The sequence below is a fragment of the Cavia porcellus genome, unplaced genomic scaffold, assembly GCF_034190915.1.
Source record: "Cavia porcellus strain 051 isolate PalLab524CR breed Dunkin Hartley unplaced genomic scaffold, mCavPor4.1 scaffold_4, whole genome shotgun sequence".
In the NCBI taxonomy this organism is placed as follows: Eukaryota; Metazoa; Chordata; class Mammalia; order Rodentia; family Caviidae; genus Cavia; species Cavia porcellus.
This window is the reverse complement of record NW_026947487.1, coordinates 69,021,287-69,041,364: the sequence shown is the minus strand read 5'-3', so window position 1 is coordinate 69,041,364 and position 20,078 is coordinate 69,021,287. Positions and strand designations below refer to the sequence as shown.

General features: G+C 42.2%; 1 protein-coding gene across 2 annotated transcripts in view; it reads left to right on the top strand.

Annotated features, from left to right (window-relative positions):
• Window positions 1–20,078, top strand: part of Shroom3 (shroom family member 3) — a 315,135-nt gene that overhangs the window by 83,796 nt on the left and 211,261 nt on the right. The gene's annotated exons all lie outside the window — the stretch shown is intronic.

Sequence of the window (20,078 nt, the reverse complement as noted above, 5' to 3'; positions counted from 1 at the left end):
GAGCTATAGACAGAGAGGATACTGATGGTAGGAAGGACTGGGCTTCCTTTGCAGGGTCCTCAGATGCAGGAACCCAGGGAATCCTTCCCTGTGTGGTGTGGCCTGGATCAGCTGACACTCTTAGATAAGAGCACTGTGGTCACATGCGTCAAAAAAGAGTATAAAAGAAAAAAAACTTCTCCCCTATGCTAATGGATAGAATGCAGTGAGCACATCCCAGAAACCCAGAGTCCCAGTGTGCATTGCTAGTGTCAGCCTCTGGGGAAGGGACTGTCTAGCCAGTGACAGTTGAGTTGTATTTCCAGTATTGTTGTGTTAAGTTTCTGGTCCTGGGACCTTTTGTGAACTATAACTGCCCCCTCCATTTCTGGGGCTCAAAGTCATGAACAGAAAATCTGTGGAAAGAATACTGGCAGGGAGGTTTGGAAAGCCCCCTAAGCTAGCCTAGCAGAGAGCCTGGTTTACAACCAGACTTTCCTTATATCCAGAACCAGATGACGAGTTGGGTTCTCCCTTGGAGCAATCCCTTCCCATCCTTTGAAATTTCTCATTATCATTACAGATGTCTTCAATACGCATGGTGCTGTGTATCATGGGCCTGGTGACTTTCTCATTCTAAGTCATACAGTGGGTCTAAATGTTTGCCTCTTCCAGGAAAGCCATGACCACTGCCTGGTTGTCTCTGTTGCAAAAGGAGGCTGAACTTTTATAGTGGGAAATGCCTGCCCATTATAAGACAGATAAGACTCAGGAGTCTCATCTATGCAAATGGAAGATAGAATCACTCCTGATTGGCTTGCTGACTGACTAGGGCATGTTTAGAATGGTGGGTTTTTTTGTTTTTGACATTAAGGTTTTAGTCAAAGGCTGCTTGTCATTTTGGAAATTTCTGAAATACCATGGGTTCTCTTCTGCTAATTCTGGGGGCAATGAAGGCCAATACATATATGCTAGGAGAAAGGAAAAGCCAGATATCTGAGGACAGGACCTTAAACCAGAACTTGTTACCATATAACTTTGGGCTGCTTACTTATGGAAAGCTTCCCAGCCATACTGTGTAAGGGGTGAGGTTGGCACAAGAACACCCAGTGTGTATAGGAATGGGGAAAGAAGCCTTTTCCTTCCAGATCAAATGCAATGAATTAATTGTAATTTCCTTAATCTATATAATCTATGAGATGATTATTTTTATATTAGATATGGGTTGTATTTCCAATGAAGAGTGGGAAATAGACTCTTAAGATTCATATCAAATATCAAATTATCTTGATTTCTGATATACAAGGAGAGAAGGTATTTTGAGAAGGTTCAGGCCTCAAAGATCCTTTTTGGGAGGTGCCCCTGGTATCAGGGACTGCATTTCTCCATCTGAATGATATCGTCCCTCCCTGTCTTAGTTTTACGGGGCTGGGACACAGTATCCAACATCCAGAATTTAAAGGAGGAGGGAGAGGTTTATTTGGCTCATGATTTCAAGAGGCTCAGTCCATGGTCAGCTGGCTCCAAGAGAGAAACATCATTGCAGAAGACCATGGTGGAAGTCGGGCATGGTGGCACATGCTCATAATCCTAGCACTCAGGAGGCAGAAGGATCATTGCAAGTTTGAGACCAGCCTGGGCTACAAAATGTGCTCAAGGCCAGCCTGAACTTCATAGTGAGACCCTGTCTCAAAAAGACCAAAAAACAAAAAAGGCCACAGTGGTGACTGGGAAGCAGAGCAGGGAACAATGCCAGGGAGAAAGGGACCAGGGACCAGATATTGTATCCAAGATCACACATTGGGGAGTCCAAGGTCTAGATGACTCCCAAACCAATCAAGCTGATGTAATGAAACTTAACTACCACAACCCTGTATCTGACATTGAATGTGCACTCAATGAGGGTTTGCTGTGGTGAATAAAAGCCTTTCTCAGTGCCTCTGAAAGGCAGAGGCAGAAAGCAAAATGAGATCTCATTAAGACACAAGTTTTTCTCCTTCCCTTTTCTTCCCTCCCTCCTTCCCTCCTTTCTTCCTTCTAATAATTCAGTGATGGTGAACCTTTTACAACTTTACCATGATAACAAACAGCTGGCTGTGGCATGGGTAACTGTGGAATAGTCTAAATTTGAAAGGTTCAGAAACATCTCACCATCTTTGGCAAAGCCTGATGGCATTTGTTTGACATTGAACATGTTTTTAGACACATGCTCCTACAAGTGTGAGGAGGATGCCCAAGCCTGGTTCTGTGTACTTGACCGGCGCAGCTCCAATTAAACAGGAGACAGGAGACGCTTTTGTGGGCGACAGTTAACTGCTAGTTTATTTACGTGGGCTCTGGTTTATATATTTGGCCGTGACCAATCACAGGCTGCCACGAGGAAGCAGGGCGGGAATGGGACGCAGGCTCCGGCTACTATATCCAGTTGTGGCCAATCAGGAGTTGCCACAGAGTATGGAGTGAGCACGAAGTGCGCACGGGTTGGCTAATTTAAAGAGGGACGTAGCGCATTGCGGAAGCTGGCGTGGTCCTTAGTCCCGGGTGGGTTATGGTATGTTGAGCGCCTGCGCCCAACAGTACTGGAGAACGTTGAAATTTGGGCAGGTCTGGCAATCAAACTCTTGGTGATTATAGTAGAATTCTTTTTATTACAAGCCCTAAAAAGGCACTTAAGCAAAAAGAAGGCAGGAGTCCTGTTTCCCCCCAAGTCCACTTCCTTGTTCATTGTTTTTGTTCAGCCAGGCCATGCCCTCCAGGATGAGCTGCTACAGGGATCCCATCAGAGGCTTCGAGTTGGTGCTGCTTTAAGCCACAATCCCACACATGTGGCCAGTGAAACATATGGCTGGTGGCATCCTAGATGCCCTGGCTACAGGCAAGGAAGACAGTGTCCCCAAATAACGGGTGCCTTCTACAGAAGAAACAAGATGCTGCATAAACAAAAATCATCTCTAGGGACTAGGGAGAAGGCATCATGGACTCAGCCCTTTATGGTTTGCTCCTTTATGGGCTGAGGGTACACTTAACATTAGTGGCTTCAGTTAATGAAGTGACTGGGAGAAATAGGAAAAAGAGAAGAAACAGACAAAATAGCAATGTAAGCGTCCAGACAATGCAGCCTGAGGACACGTCCTAAAGTAAGGGTTAGGGGATTTCCTGAGGTCTCATCTCCACTGGAACAACAGCTTTTCTCTCTGCAGAGTTCACTGTTGTAATATTTTGCAGAATTTGGCATTTGACTTCAAGCCAACTCCCCTATCCAGGGCTGAACCAAGGAAGCAGGATCTGTTCCAGCTCTGGAGGCAAACTGTGCCTGGGTCAGGGAGAGGCAGGTGTCACCTGGTGCCTTCCTAGATTTCTTGAGACAACTTTGGCTGTGTATGGTTTCTACCAGACACTTGGATGAATTTTAGGATTTAAATTTCATAGGATGTGGTGCGCAATACGTTGTGTATGTGTATTTTAAGTGTTATCCAGAATGCAGTCTCTTTACTGAATCTCAGTCCTGGAGGGCATTAGGTGGAAACCAGAAGGGCGACTGATGAGTAGATCTGTGACATGTGAGAAACGGCAGGATTGCCACAGAGGCATTTCTATTTGTCTTGGGCTTCTTAGATTTTAATAATTTCTTAAAATTCTTCTTGATGGTTTAGCTGATGTATCCGATTACAGAGTACATTCTTTTGAGTCTTCTAACTCAATCACACAGCTAATTCTTAAATCCCAAAGGATCATCCAGGGTGGGATTGAATTCCTCAGTCACGTGGGGTGCCTCCCATTCAGAGCAAGGCTTTGATCTTTATATAACTCTGGCCATTAAAATGATGTTCTCTGCATATGGAGCCCATATCTGAATTCCTGTAATTTATACTCTTTGATATTATATATGCTTCCAGGGTCAAACAGAAATCATCTAATCTCTCAGCTTCTTGGCAGGATTTCAACACTTTGAAGAGAGCAGGCATGTCCCTACAAGTCCCCTTTTATCTTCCCTTGCTTTATTTTCTCTAAGTGTTGATGATAAAAACACCAGCAATAGCCAAAATTTCCTGGGTGTATATATGTGCTAGGACAACACACATGTATGCATTGTATTATGTATACATAGATGTGTATATATATATATTCTAAACTATATAAGTGCATGTGTATGTATTTTCTTGTAACTCTCACAACTCTATAAGACACTATGTCATTTTGCAGATGAGAAAACAGATCCAGAAAAGTCAAGAAATGTGGCAGACATTATATAGCTGATGAGCAGTAGAATGGAACCTTGAACCCAGACACTTTGGCTCCTGAGCCTTTCCTTTTAATTCAGTTGCTAGGTGACATTCCTTTCACTGTGTCCCAAGTGGTACTTGTAACTCCTAGAATGAAGTTCTGAAGTAAGTACAGTCCTGCAAGTGCTGCTGGGCTGTGAGCTACATTTTCCTAGTTAGTAACTTCCTATTAATACAACCGAGTCTCCCTCGGTCATAGCTATCTTAACTTCCAAACACTGAAGTGAGGAGAGCTTGTTCACTTGCTTTACTAATGTGATTTTGCCTACCCCGTAGTGGATATGTGGAGTTAACTCAGACTAAGCCAGCTAGTCCAAACATCACAGTCCCCCCGCCCCAGCCAATACGTGGGCCGCTAAAACTATGGCCGTACCTATCATGCAGGAGAATTCTCACTGTGTGAGAACCAACTTATGTTATGATAATCAGGAGTCACTCTTTCCATGTATGGATCTGCAGCTGCTGGTAGTTACATGTTCAAGAGGGTTAGCTACATCATGTGGCTTCATTATTGGTTCTGTAACAAAAGCCTTTGATATTTGAAAATCATTCATGATCTAATCTCTTAAAGATGCCTTCAAGGGTTTGAAGTTGAATATCTTTGAAAAATATGTGCCTGTGACTAAACATGGTGAGTAGAAATTGACTTATAGTCAATAAGCCAGTATACCCTGAGGTTTTAAGGGGTTTATGAAATTTTGAAGACAATTATGGCATTTAAGTCATAAGATAGAGTTTTAAAAAAAATAATATTCTACAGAGCTATTTTGATAACTATGTTCCAAAGCACCTAGGTTAACAGTTGAATATAAGCTAATGCCTCTCTGCTTACACAATAGTTTCACATCATCATGCAAAATATTAACATTGCAGAAGTGGGGATGGCAAAGCCACTGTAACCAAGTGATGTCCATGACTAGTGAGAGATGATGTGGGTGAATAGTAAGTTGCAGATATAGACCACTGTACTTGATAAGACTTTATGGATTCATTCATTCATTGATTCCTTCAGTCAATAAAGGGCTCACAAACCCTGTAAGTATTGGGAGTACAATAAGACACAATCCTCTTTGAACACATGATCAAATCTAACATTACCAGTAAATGTTATAATCAAATCAAATGTTATGTTGTACCTCTTGATGTGATACACTAAGAAAGACGTATCACCCTTATTGCTCTTTGCCAAGTGAATTTAACCTGCATCTAATTATGAAGCAATCAGATAAATCCAGGTTTGAATGAACTCTTAAAAAATATTAATGTGTAGCAAGGAAAAATGAGGCAAAAGGGCAAGAAAATGTTGCAGAATAAGAAGACAACAGAATCTTCCGGGAGAACATGGCGGACAGATAACAGCAACTACCGGCGGCTCTCTGAAAGACTTGGCTCAGAAGCCAGGAATGGTGCGGACTAAGGAGACATAAGCAGGTGGAGATATGCTCTGCTGACTCAGGAACGAACTGGGCTGAGAGAAGCCAACTTGGAATGCAGTCCTGGTGCTAAAACAGGAACAGAAAAGCCTTGGTGTGGAGGCTGGAACCGCGCCATTGTAAGCCGCGATTTGGGTTTCCCGCCGCGCAGCGGCTGGCTGCCTCTACAGCGGCTCGGCAAGGGGAGAGACGTGCAGAAGCTCTGAGAACGGCAATCTGCGAACGGCAGGGAGGCGTGCACTGACTTATGGTGAGGTGAGTGAGAGAAACTGACACTCTACCACAGTTTGACTCCAGCAGAGGACTTTCTGGGCCCGAGCAGTCCTGCGGGAGCAGGGCGCGGTGGGACTCCAGCCACACATCCCCCTCTCGGGCGGGATTGGTGAAAAGTGCCTGGCCTGCGTGACGCTGCCGGCGGACCTGGTAGACTGTCCCAACCCAGATCCCAGAGCCTGACGGTGGCCGGGAGGGGAGACGCGTAGGCTGCCTGGTCCGTAACTCCCTGGTGCGCAGCGGTGAGCGGGAACACCTAACTGGCGCAATTCGATCAGGCTGTGGCTGACTGGGAGAGAAGCTGGGCCTCTTATATAAGCTTGCATATATAAGGAACAGAGAAGAAGAGGCAGCATGGGAAGAGGCAGCAACAAGAAAGGCTCCTTGGCCCCCAATTCTGAGAAACAGGCAATAGCAGACACCGCACCAATACACATAAGGCACCATATAGAGAGCCTCATAGACCAATTCAGGAATGAAGTTATCAACGACCTGAAGCTAGAAGTATGCAGAATAGTTAGAGAAATGCTAAGCACCACCCAAGAAAAAACAGGTGATGGAATGGAAGAACAGAAAAAAAGGGGAGAATTGTTTGATGGAGAAAACAGAGAAAGCATAGAATATGTGAAGCAGGTTCAAAGGGACTACCAAGATACTAAGAAGTCTATCCAAGACTGGCATAACAGCTTGAAAGAAACTAAGGACAGACTATCTGAACTGGAGGGCAGACTTGTAATATGGGAGAATGAAATGAAAAACTTCTTAAAAATAACAAAGAAACAAACAGCAATAATACAAAGACAAGAAGATGATAAGAGGATCCATAACTTAAGGATTAAGAACATAAAAGAAGAAGTAGGGATGCAAACAAGTGAACTACAAAAGCTACTCACAGAAATAATCCAGGAGAATTTTCCTAATTTAGCAAAAGGTAAAGATACTCAGATGTATGAGGCATACAGGACCCCAGCTACCTACAACCCAAACAGAGCAACACCCAGGCATATAATAATAAAAATTCCAGAAATTCAATACAAGAACAGAATATTAAAAGCTGTAAGAGACAAGAAACAGACCACTTACAAGGGAACACCCATCAGAATTACAGCAGATTTCTCTGCACAAACCATCAAATCACGAAGAGCATGGGGGGAAATAATTCAAGCATTGAAAGATAATAATCTCCAGCCAAGATTGAGATATCCTGCACAACTGTCCCTGGAAATTGATGGAAAAACAAGGTGCTTCCAGGATAAAGAGGAACTGGGGGAATTTGCAACCACCAATTCAACTCTACAGAAAGTATTGCAGGATATTCTAAAAAAAGAAAAATACAAAGAACCCAGAAATAGTGGCGGGGAGGCCACAACAAATGGAGCAGAGAACAAAATGAAGAAGACAAACTGACAGCTACTGACAGAAAAAGAGCTTAACAGAAATGAGGCAGAGAAGATTGGATGATAGGAACAGCTATTTTGGAGAAAATGACATCTTAATAGGTAATACTGATTTAGTATCATCTTGTTTTGAAGTCTCATCTAGCTTTTGTCCTTCTGTCTCCAATGGTCTAAATAGGCTGTATCTTATTGGATTTTATTATGTACGATAGTATAAGCAAAAACCTTTTAAAGACAAGGAGATTATACAGAAACCATTGTTCATTTTCTGTTAGTCGATTCTAAATACTCTGTAATGCTGTCATTCTCTTGAATGGTTTTACATTGTTTTGATATACTTAATGCTACAGTATACGAAGTTGTACTCAAGGATTTCAAAGAAAGAAACAATATGGTAACTACTTTTAGGTTAGGATTATCTGGTGGTGAAACACTATTCTGCTTAAATGGTTATGTTTTGATCTGCGCTGTTTCATTGTTATGCCCTCTTTTATCTCAATCTCCACTCCATTATTTACTTTTTTATCTTTATCCTTTTAATTAAAGGAAAAAAATAGCAGGATATATTATAGTAACCCATTTTGACTTTTCATTACCTTGATTCAAAGCCCTGTATTACTCTCACCATCTGGTTTTTAACTGATGTTCCCCTATTCTGTTTTGCTGGATAGTATCAGGTTCGAAAGTTTAGGCATCAGCTGTGAAGATAATGAGATTCATTATGACGCCTATTCTTGTTGACTTTTAGCTACTTTTGAAGACCTACAATGTCTCCAATGTTTTGGTTTTGTCGGTTTTATTCTTTACTGTTTTGTTCAATTGTATTATAACTAATGATATAGGCAATTCTATTAGAGATAGCGGGAGACATTATGGTAACCATTGTTGATCACCTGTATTATGTTTTTACATTATCTATTATGTCCACCCTTTTGACTTGACCGATTCTGTTCTGTTATGTCACATTTGGTTTTACTCTCTTCCAAAAAAGTAATAAGAACCGTGGGAGCAATGAAACCCAAAATGTGTAATAGTCATGGTACAAAAGAGAGGAAAAGAAAGTACTCTAAACTATATAACTGCATGTATATTTAAGTGTATAAGATAGAAAATGATATCACAGAGTTTTATTGGATCAATGAACAGAACTGTTTGCAGTATCATTGATGGAATGTCCACTTTACAAGCTTTAATTTTGTGACTTGAACAATTATTTCTAAGATGACAATATGTAATCCATTAACTAGTGATTTCCTACTGTTCATTTTTTTTGTGTAAATCTGTATAACTTGTACCCTTTCCCTGCTTTTTTTTTCTTTTCTCCTTAAATAAAATTTAAAAAAAAAAAAAAAAAAAAAGAAGACAACAGAAATATGATCCTTTAATAGAATGAATGGTAGTTTATCTGCTTTTGAGTTTTTAAAAAAGCTGTAAGAGTCACTAGTATTGTGTCAATATAACTTTTTTCTCCTAATACTAGGAATTGTAACCAGATAGCAGCAAGGTACCTCTCTAGCTATGACCCCTACTTTTAAAATTTTGAGACAGTATTTCCATAATTACCCCCTCACAAGTGACTTGGATTAAAGTCTAAGGCTACTACATTCAGGCCAATGTACCATTTTTTTTAGTATGATGATATAATTATATAAGAGAATGTATTTATTCTTAATAGACTTATTCTAAAATATTAAGAGGTAAAAATACCATGACAATAGCCTGCTTTCAAATGATTCAGTGAAAGATTATATCTATATTAGTAGTTTTATTACTATTTTATATTTCACACTATACATTTATTTTGTATGTTATAATGAGTATATTTGCTATATATACTGCAACATTGTATCTACATGTATGTAAGGTTCTTGTATTAGTTTCTTGGGGTGATTGTGATGAAGTCCCACAAGCTGAGGGAAGGTATTTATTCTCTGAAGTTCTAGAGTCTGAAGTGAAGTGGCAGTGGTCCAGATCTTGGAGTGGGTACTATGGATGGGTCTTCACAGTCTCCCAAAGGCCTGTGATCAAAGGCTTGGTGTCCAGCCTGGGCCCTATTTGGAAGGGCAGAATCTTTAGGAGGTGGGGCTAAGTAGGAGGTCCTCAGGTCCCTGAAGGGGTAACCTTGAAGAGCATAGTAGTTGGATCCTGCCCCCTTGTTTCTTCTCTTTCACATCCCAGCCATGAGGGCAGGTGCTTTGCTTTGCCATGGGTTCCTGCCATGATGTGCTTCCTTGGCATGGCCGAAAGGTAAGAGTGCCAATCCATTGTGAGCCGAAGCCTCCAAAACTGTGGCCCTAAATTACCCTTTCCTCCTTACAAGTTTATTTTATCAGGTATATATTATAGAGATGGAAAGCAGACAGACACAAGGACCTTTCCTTACCTCTTCCAGCTTCTGGAAGGTGCCGGTGCTTGGTGATATCCTGGCTGTGGCTGGGCATTCTGGCCTTTGCCTCCATATTCATATGATTTGGTCCATGTGTTTCTCTCCGAATTTCTCTCTCATTATTAAAGGTTAGGGCCTAATCTCATTTAACATGACTTCATATAATTTCATTGAATCTTTAGAAACCCTATTTCCAAATAAGGTCCTATTGACACATCATGAACAGGTATGAATTTGGGACAACACTCTTCAACCCAGATAGTATGCAGATGGCCTTGACCTATGATTTTTCAGCTTTACATTGGCGCCACAGCAGTACACATTCAGTAGACACTGTATTTCAAATTGTAAATTTTGATCAATCTTTGGACTGATGATGCATGTTGCCATTTGCTCTGGAGAGGCTGAGTAACAGCACTTGCAGCGGCCACTGATTGTGCAGGTCGATGTGTACTGTGTACTGGGCTGCTCAGCTGTGATGGTCGGTAGAGTCAGAGCATACAGTGCTTTGTAAAATTTTTTATTTTTTGACTTTTTGAGTCAGGGTCTTGCTCTGAGTTCAGGCTAACCTTGGGCTTGCTTTGTAGCCCAGGCTGGTCTTAAACTTGCAACAATCCATCTGCCTCAGCCTGCTGGAATTACAGGAGTGTACCTCCACACCTGCCTACAAAGCATTTTTGACTTAGGATATTTTCAATTTATAACGGGTTTTGTCATTACATGGCCCCATCCTAAGTCAAGAAGCATCTGTATAAACCTTTTATTGATTTTATAAAGAAGAAAGTGCCAAGGTTTTAATATATGGTAGCTTATTTTTATTTATCTTTGGTGATACAGGATATTGGACCCAGGGCCTCGTACATGCTAGGCAGGTATTCTACTATCCAAAACCCTCTGCCCAAAGTGATGAATTTTGATGAAACATCCATACAAACATAGTTGTACCATTCTCTCCTATGTTTAAAATATTTGCAACATTTTAAAAATTTAAAAATCTTGGGGGAAGTGCTATGGAAAGAAAGAGGAAAAGAAAGAAAGAGTACCTTTCTCCTGTAGGCTGTCAGTGATACGGAGCAGAGATAGACCTTGCGACCATGTCAGGGAAAGGGTAAGAACACCGCAGGAACTCAGCTTGCCAAAGTTAGGAGCGCGTCCAGAAGTGACACCCAGTAGAAGCCAGTTCTGGAGTCCTCTCCGGAGCCTGCTGCAGGGCAAGGCGTGTGGGGAGCTGCCAGCTGGCAGGGGTGGTAAGAGCAAAGGGCGTGTGTGTGGAAACAGTGGAGGATGAGGAGGCGGCGGCAGAAAGGCAGGAGGCCTGTCATGCAGAAGTGGCTTGGAGAGAATTGACTTTTGATACCAGAGCAGGGGCAGTCATGGTGGGGCTTGAAAGAGACAGTAACCAGAGCACCTCCGAGGACTGGGGCTGTGGAGGAGCCTGGGAAGAGGCAGAAGGGTGGGGGCTAAGTTTTGTTTAAGGAAGAGGAAGAGAGGTTTGGATGTGCTACAAGGAGGAAGAGGAAGCAGAGGAGGTGTAGTGATAATGGATGAAGCAAGACCTAAGGGCTTGGGTCAGAGCACAGGTGGGAAGAGCCTGTGTTCATTGAGATAGTGAGGCAGAGGCCTAGAGAAGAGAGCAGTCCAGGAACACTGACTTTCTCAGGCCCTTGTGAGGGTCAAGAGAGAAGACAGAGACCAGGCAGGGTCCCAGCTAGGAAAACCTGGTGGGGCAGGCAAGAACAAGTTAGGTAGGAGAAATTGTAAAGGGGGTTACTCAGGAGGATTCAGAAGCCAGTCAATCAGCAGCCAGCAACAGTTGGAATGCGAATTCAGGGGTAGGGATGGAGACCTGGCAGGGTTGACTCGGGCTCAGTCTCTTAATTAGTGAAACCTGGCTTCTACCTGCCCCATCCTTCAGGTATACCTGTGTAGCTAGTGCTAGGTTTCAGCAGTGACCCTCCCAAGGGCTGCTTCAGCAGATTCGTGGTGGGGATTCCTGAGTCCCCTTGGTATATGAGTGGATTTGCGGGTGGCCTGTAAAAGCCTTTTGTTTGTTTATGTGAGAGAAGCCCATCTGTCTGTGGACTCCATTTAACTGTTGAGTGTACTGACATTACAGTCCCACTGCAGGCTCCCTTCCACGGCCACTGCAGAAGAGGCTGTGCCCAGACTGAATGGTGCAGAGGTTGGCCAGGCTATCTGTGGGGCTGAAAATGAGCTCCTTGGACAGACACTAACTTCTGACTTCTTTTTCCGTTTCCTATTTCTGCTTCCTGGTGACAATGCCATTTGGATTTCCTTCACAGACTCCCTGACCTCCATCCTTCCAGATTTGAGTAAGACTAAAAGAGCAGTCACGTCCACCCAGCGTTCCTGCACAAGTCCAGTCTGGGACAGCCTTGCAGATGTCATTGTTGTCCACTCTGTTATGTTCAGGTTGCACATTTTCACTGGAGCCGCTTGAGCAGCAGGTGACAAAGAGGACCCCTGCTGAGGGAAATACAGGCACAGTGATGGGGAACAGCTGGTGAACTGACACGGATGAGCCAGAACCAGAGAAAGTCATGGCATTGACTTGGGCCCAAAGACCCTCAGGAGAGTTTTTAAAAAAATCTTCATTTAAAAAAACCTTTAGATTCCAGAAGTTGGGGAAAGTAAACCAGATGTGGTGGCACATACCAGTGTAATCCCAGCACTTGGGAGGCTGAGCCAAGAGGATCACTGTGAGTTCAAGGCCAGAGACAGAGAAAGTTGGAAAAACTAGTAGTGACCTAGTGTAGGCAATAGTCCCATGCTCCATAATTATAGTGCCATATTAAAGCCAGGAATGTAACAATGGTACAATGAGTCTGGGTAGTTCCATGCCACTTTGTCTGTATATAGATCTGTGAAGCCAGCATGCATTCACCATAGAGGACAATCCCATCACCATGAAGATCTCCCTCAGCTTCCCCTAGGTTGTAATCAGTTCCCTCCACCTCTCTACCCCAACCTTCAGCAATCACAACCACTAACCTGTTTTCTATTGACAGTTTTATCGTTTGGAGAAACATACTGATTAATATATATACTTACTGATTAGTATTCCTTGGTATTAGTCACTTACCATTTGAGGAACTCACTGGGTGTTTCCAGAATTTGGCTATCACAAATAAAGCTGTTGCAAACACTCATGTACAGGTTGTGTGGCTATTTCACTTCCCTGGGATAAAATGCCTGGGAGTAAACTTTCTGAGTGCTGTAGAAAGTACATTGTTAGTGTATCAAGAAACTACCAGACTATTTCCAGAGTGGCTGTGACCTTTACCATTCCCACCAACAATAAATGGGAGATACTCTTTCTCCATGTCTTACCACATTTGGTGCTACTGGTTTGTTTTTGTTGTTTTGTTTTTAATTTTAGTTGCTCTAATGACATCTCACTGTGGACTTAATTTTCATTTACCTAATGACTAATGATGAGTATCTATCTCTGCATGTATTTGTTTACAGTAATAAATCTTCTTTGGGCCTATGTTTCCTTATGTCTTTTGCCCATTTTTGAAGGGGATTGTTTGTTTGTTTTTAACAGTAATAGGTATCACAGTACATTTTGTTATCTTTATAATAGTTCTTTCAATCACGTATATCCCAATAAAGTAAAATACAGAACATTATAGAACTTATCAAATCAGAATATTGAATAGAGCAGTACCATTAATCAGAATAAAGCAAAACAGTAATAAAAATGTTTGCTTTCAAAGAGATGGTAGAAGGAAATCTTTATTTGCTAAGGTCACCCTCCCAAGAGATGCTCAGATTTCTGGTTCCCATTTGCTAACGAGGGGACAGGGGAAGGAGGTAAGGGAAGTGGGATGTTTGTCTCTAGGCCATGCATCAGTAGGTTCACTATTGCGTAGCAGGGAGGCAGTCTGGTTGCTTGGTTTCCCAGTGTCCTAAGTTCCAACATGGCCTGGTTCTCAGGAGACACTGGTGGTTCTCCCCCTGGAAGGGCTGCAATCTGCCACACCACCGCTGCTTACCAGGGAGGGGAGCTGCTTGCTTGGTTTCCCAGGGTCCTAAGTTTCAACATGGTGCGGATCTCAGGAGACACTGGTGGTTCTCCGCCTGGAAGGGCCGTAGTCTCAATTGTTTGTTTTCTTAATGTAGCTTTTGTGAGTTCTTTCAACAGAGTTTGAAAAGTTTTTAGATATCATTCTTCCAAGCGCAGATCCTCTTCTAATGTAGCTTTCAGTAGCAAGGTGTTAACACTAAACCCATCCTGCTGCAAGGCTTGAAGGAGCCAGTCCTCTGTTAAATGCAGCACAGCCTCTACCAATAGCTCAGTAGCTTGCTGGAAACACTTTCACAGCTTCTCTGCTCTGATCCTGTCCCTGCTCTGAAGTCTCTAGAGCAGCTGGAGCTGGGCCTCCAGGCTTCCTTGTGACCCCATAGATTAAGAATTAGACCTTCTTTCCTCGAGCCAAATATCTTGGGATTAAAAAAAAAAAAATGCTAGTACCTGTGCCCTTGTCCCCCATGCACTAGCCAGCATGTGATTTGTCACCTACCCCCAAAGGCAAAAGGTAAATGGGACTTCTAAAAATGGTGGCCCTCTTTGAATATGACCGGTTTCTCCCCACAGGCAGGAAATAACAGCATGTGGGAGAGAGGGCCTCAGGAGAAAGTGTTGGGTACTCACCTCACCTCATGGGACAATAACAGAGTGTCTGACTAGCTATTTTTAACTGCCACATTATAAAGCAAATATTTGCACTTTGAAAATACAGGCAGGCCTTGTCCACAGCCACTTCTAAACTCTGGTCTGGGACATGACCAGAAGAGCTGGGAGCTACCAGTATGCAAGAGAGAACCAGAGAAAGGAGGGTGCGACAATCACTTAGCTGCCAACTCTGCTGCTTACGACACAGCAGACAAGTGATTTGCACTGTTTCATTCTGTTTGCGTCACTGGGACATGGGTGACTTAGCAGTGGAATGTGCGAAATAGAGTGCTCTCTTAGGGAACCACTCTACATTCCTGAAGAATGGGAGCCACTTTTTAGTTTTAAATGGTAGTGAGTGAGCCACCCAAGAAGGGCAGGGAACCACTACAGAGGCCGCCTTTGTACCTTCCTCACTTCCCCCTCTTCTAAGGAAGAAAGAAGGGGGCACCAGAGGAGTGACACACAGAGGGACAATAAATTTGAACTACGGGAAACAAGGAATGCATATGCTCTTCAGTTCCTACTGCTTTCTTTTTTTTTTAATTTTATTTTAAAATGAAAAGATATTGATACAAAATGGTTAACATGTTGCGTATTGTTGTCTTCAAAGATATTGTTCAGATTACCAGATATATTCATGAAAAAATGATCAAACAAAGCATAAATCACTCTCTCTTTTTTTTTTTTCTTTTTTTCTTGCAAGGCAGGTGCTTATGCCACGGAGCTAAATCCCTAGCCCCGCATAAATCATTCTTTTTGTTGGGCTAACAGAGGTTAGTAATATAATGACCTATCATATATATGTATATATATATTTTTTCCTTCCTTTCTTTTTTCCTTTCCCTGGTCCCAGTTGTTCCTTCTCTTTCTAGCCATTTCCTCCCCTTTCACTTTCACAGGATCTATTGTACATCCCACTAACTCCTTCAGTTTTTTATACTAAGGAGTCAACATGATGTTTACCCATGTGAGTCCGACCATTCCACTTATGAACATGATCTCAAGTTGTATCCATTCATCTATGAGAGCCTCGAGATTGTCCTTTTTTATAGCTGAATAGCATGCCACTGTATAAAAATATTGTTGTATCTTTCTTGTACCTTCTGTGGTTGGTGCGCAAGCTACCCCTGCTTTTTTTCTGGGTTCTTGTTGCATGGAATATTGTTTTCTCTTCTTTGACTTTCAGTCTATTAATTTCCTTTTGAGTTAAATGTGTTTCTTGTATACAACATATCAGTGGATTTTGTTTCTTGACCTACTCTGCCAGTGCTTTTTCTGTTGGTGAATTGAGGCATCTACATTAATGGTTATGGTCAACATGCATTGGCTTGTCTTTGTCATGTTATTTTCCTGCTGTTGGTTCCCTATTTTTCCCCTCTGTTTAATTACTTGCCTAGTTGGTGATCTGTTTCTGTTCTTGTTCTTGTGGTCATTTTTAACTCTTTTTAGAAAATTTTTCAGTATTGCCTGGGGGATTGGTTTGGTGATCATGAATTTCACCAGTTGTTCTTTGTCACAGAAATAACTTATTTCTCCATTAATTTTGAAAGATAGTTTTTTCAGGGTACATCAATCTGGGTTGGAAGTTGTTTTCTATCAGGATTTGAAACACTTCACTCCAAGCTCTTCTTGACTTTTTATGTTTGTGTTGAGAAGTCCTGATTCTGATTGGGTTTACTTTATTGGTGATCTGTTTCTTTAACAGCTTTAATATTCTATTTTTTTGCTGAATTTCTGTGATCTTGATTATTACATGTCTGGGTGTAGATTTATTTTGGTTATGGCTAGTTGAAGTTCTGTATGCCTCTCTTATCTGTGCATCAGATCCTCATGCTAGGGAAGTTTTCTGCTATTCTGTAAATAATCTCTTTACATCAATTTTTGTTGACTACCGCATTTTCACTGACACCTGTCAGTCTTAAATTATTTTTCTTTGTGTCATCTTGCAGCTGTTGGAATTGTTATTTCCTGGTTTCTTGTTATTTTGAAGAGATCTTTCATTTTGTGATGCTAGCTGCAATCCTGTCTTCAAGGTCTTAAAGTCTGTTTTCAGTTTCTTTCAAGTGGTTTTGCCAGCTTTCAATGGAGTTTTTAATTTCCTGGCTATTTCTTTGAATCTGTTGCATGCATTTTAATTCTTTGCTATATTGTTCATTCAAGGTTTTGATTATTTTCCTATATTCCTCTTTTTTAAAAGTCTGTCTTTAGATATGCTCAGTAATTCTTTCATTATGTTTGTGATTTCTTCTTTTATCTGAGTATTATTTCTGATCTGATTTCTTTTATAGCCTTATGAAGTTGTTTCTTTACTTCAGTTGTTATCATTTCAGAAATTTCAGGTGTGCAACTTTCAGTTTATTCTATATCTGTGTCTCCTGGCCTTGTTCTGAATGGGCTGGAGGTTTGAGAATGCATTTTGCTCCTTTGTCTGGTTCTTCCAGACAAGCGGCTTGTGGGGGTCTCAGGTTCTTCTCATGTTGGCTACCCATCCACAGTGTAAAGAAATGGGCCAGGCACCTGGGTTTATCTAACCTAGGTTCCTGGGGAGGCAGTGCGGCATGGGGTGGGTTTCTCTGGACTTGCAGAACTGCACCAAGACTCTGCTGATGGTGGCCAGCAGGCACACAGGAACATGTTGGCTGCTTCTCTCAGCCTGCACTGGCCTTCCCATCGCTTTCATTTCTGGGTGGCTTTTCTCAAGATTCCCTTCCACAACAGGTGGCTTTGGAGGATGAGGCACCCACTGCAGGGTGCTGCCAGCCTTGTCCAAATAGACTGAGGAACTGAGAAGGTGGCCTTTTCCCATGTAATAGTTCAGGGCTTTCTTGATTGCAACAGAAAATTGAACTCCAACTGGGTAAACAGTAAAAGAGCTGGATTAGGTCAGCTGTGGAATGTTCAGATGTACTAACGGTTGTGGTACTGAGCTGAGTTAGGAACTGGCTGAGCACTTTTTCCTTGGCCTCATATGGTATCAGTTTTCATTTAAGCCAGGGTCTATGTCTCTTCTTGGAAAGAGCATTTCTTTCCCACACTCCCAAAGAGGAGACCTGTCCTCAGAGCTGTCTGGCTCTTCCTAAAGCAACTTCTCTGGCCAGGAAGTGTCTAGTGCTGAGGCTGAGTCTGGCTTTCCCAACTCAGTTCCTGTGTAGGTGGCATCATCCCTCTCAATGTAGGTGCCATGGCCACTTCATGGTGAATGGAGGGCGCCTATGATGCTCACCATTGCACACCTCCTGAAAGGTTCTTTTTTGGCTTCTGCACTGATGATTAAAACTCTTTTAGAATGAGCACAAAACATCTCACTCTTAAATTTAAGGTAAAACTAAATAGGTGAGCATAAATGGTGTATACCTGTAATCTCAGTGGTTAGGAGGCTAAGGTAGGAGGGTTGGTGAGAATTCAAGGTCAACCTGAACATAGCAAGACCCTGTCTCAAAAAACAAAATGCATCAACTGAAATGTGTTGCAGGAATGAAGTTTTGCAATCATAAATGTCAGGTGGGCTAAGAAATAATTCATTATCTTAGAATTAAGTTAACTTGCCACTTGGCAAAGAAAACTATGTCTTTCTGATTGAAGATAAATTCAGTTATATCTTATATCCGAGCCTTTTAGGGGTTGGAGGTATGGCTGAGCAGCATAGCACCTGCCTGGCAAATGTAAGGTCATGAGCTTGATCCTGGCAAAAACAAAAAGCAGCCTTTCTTCAGTAAAATCTTAGTCTAGTTAAGATTCTTCTCTTTGCCCTCATTCTTTTTTTAATTTTCTTTTTAAGGACAGTATTGTTTCCAGGAGTTCTTACTATGATGCTGACATTAAGAGAAGAGCAATTGTGAGACTCTCCCTTGGGGAGGACTCCTGAGATGGTTTTGGCTTCTGGATCTCATCTCTATTGCCAATCACAACTGATGCCCACAGGCCACGCTGCCTTTGGGTTCTTGCAGGGGCCGTAAATCTTCCTGGCCCACTGGCTATTTCTCTGCCCAAATTCCCGCTAGTTCTGCTCTTCCATGAAAGCACGGTAGAGGAGAGTGCAAGCACAGAGCAGGTGCTGAGTGCATCTCAGGTGTGCTCTCTGACTGGACCTGCCTTGCCCATCACTCCTCTGATAGCCACTCATGTTGGCTGAGGGTTCTCTGGGGGAATGTGTCCTTGCAGAAGTCTTGCTGGGGTCCAGTTCTGAGAGACTCAGACCACCCGCAGCTCCTACCTCAGGGCCTGGACTTTCCAGCTGCTGCCCTGACTCACCCTCTTGCTCTCCTTCCCAACTCTCTCGCTTTTCTTTCAGTCCAGCAAAGATTTCAAAAAAGAGAATTTCCTCTGTGCAGTTTGGGAACAGAGGCTTACATAATTTTGCATTGAATTGTGTTATAAATCCTACTTAGTAGTTTTGCTCTACGTGTCTCCACCTTAACTTTGGGTGATTTGGAAGGTTTTTCTCAAGTTTAGTAATACAATAGAGGTTCTTACACATTTGAATACTATGCTATAGTTAAGCTTTGTTTCTCACTAATTTTGCCCCTGCAAGTACATTTGGCACAATTTACGCTTTGTTGAGTCTTCTTGTCCAGTTCTCTTGAGGTCAGTGATGTATGGAGACTCAATATTTGCTTTTTTTCAGATCCTCATTTTTTAAAACAATTGTTGCTTGCAGGTTAAATGGGAAGGCATTATGGGGAAAATGATAGCAGCTTCTGTTGTTCCAGCTATGGGCCTCTCTGGAAGCCACAGTGATAAACACTGGGCGAGGCGTGGCTGAATATGCCTCTAGAGTATGCTGTTGCAACTTTATGTCACTTGCCCGCTTTATCTGGGGACCTGTTTCATGAGGTGGGACCTGCAAGTTCAGGCCCGAAGAACAGCACTGGGATCAGTTGCTGAGAGAATTGTCTCACAACTATGGCTTTGCTCCGAGGCCTCCAGAGTCTTGTTAATAGATATGCACATAGTTCATCACTTAATAGAGAATAATTCCATTGGATTGAGTGGGAGTTTCGTTAACATTTCATATACATGCATATAGTAATATTAGCTATTTGGGAACCTGAGGCAGCAAGATGGCAAGTTCTAGTGATACCCTGGCTTAAAATAAAAAAAGCATTGGGGATGCAGCTCAGTGGTAGAGTCCATACCTAACATGCATGAGCTCCTGAGTTCAATCCCAATACCTTAACAAATAAACCCAACCAACAAACTAAAAACAATAGACAAAGTGATGGATCTTTATAAATCTACAACTCTGGGAGGACTGCAAGTTTGTCTTCAGCTCTGGCAGTTTATTGACTTAGTGAGATTATAACATGTTGGGGAAGGTGGGGTGCAGCAGAAACCACCAGGCTGTTGTAAAGGCAACATGGCGTGGAATTTATTGTGCCTGGGTGCAGGCCGGCAGAGAGTGCAATGGCCCCGAACAAAGAGAAGTGTGTTCCTTTTATAGGAAGGTAGGGCACATTAGGTGGGAAGATTTATTGTTTTAAATATCCCAGAATTTATTTGATGTTTAGTTGAACACATTTTGTATAGAAAGATTGAGATTGTTACTGTTTGCTTTGAGTGCCTCTGGCAAATTTCACAGAGGCACTAACTAAAGGGTGCCAATCTGAAGACATAAGAAATGGAAAT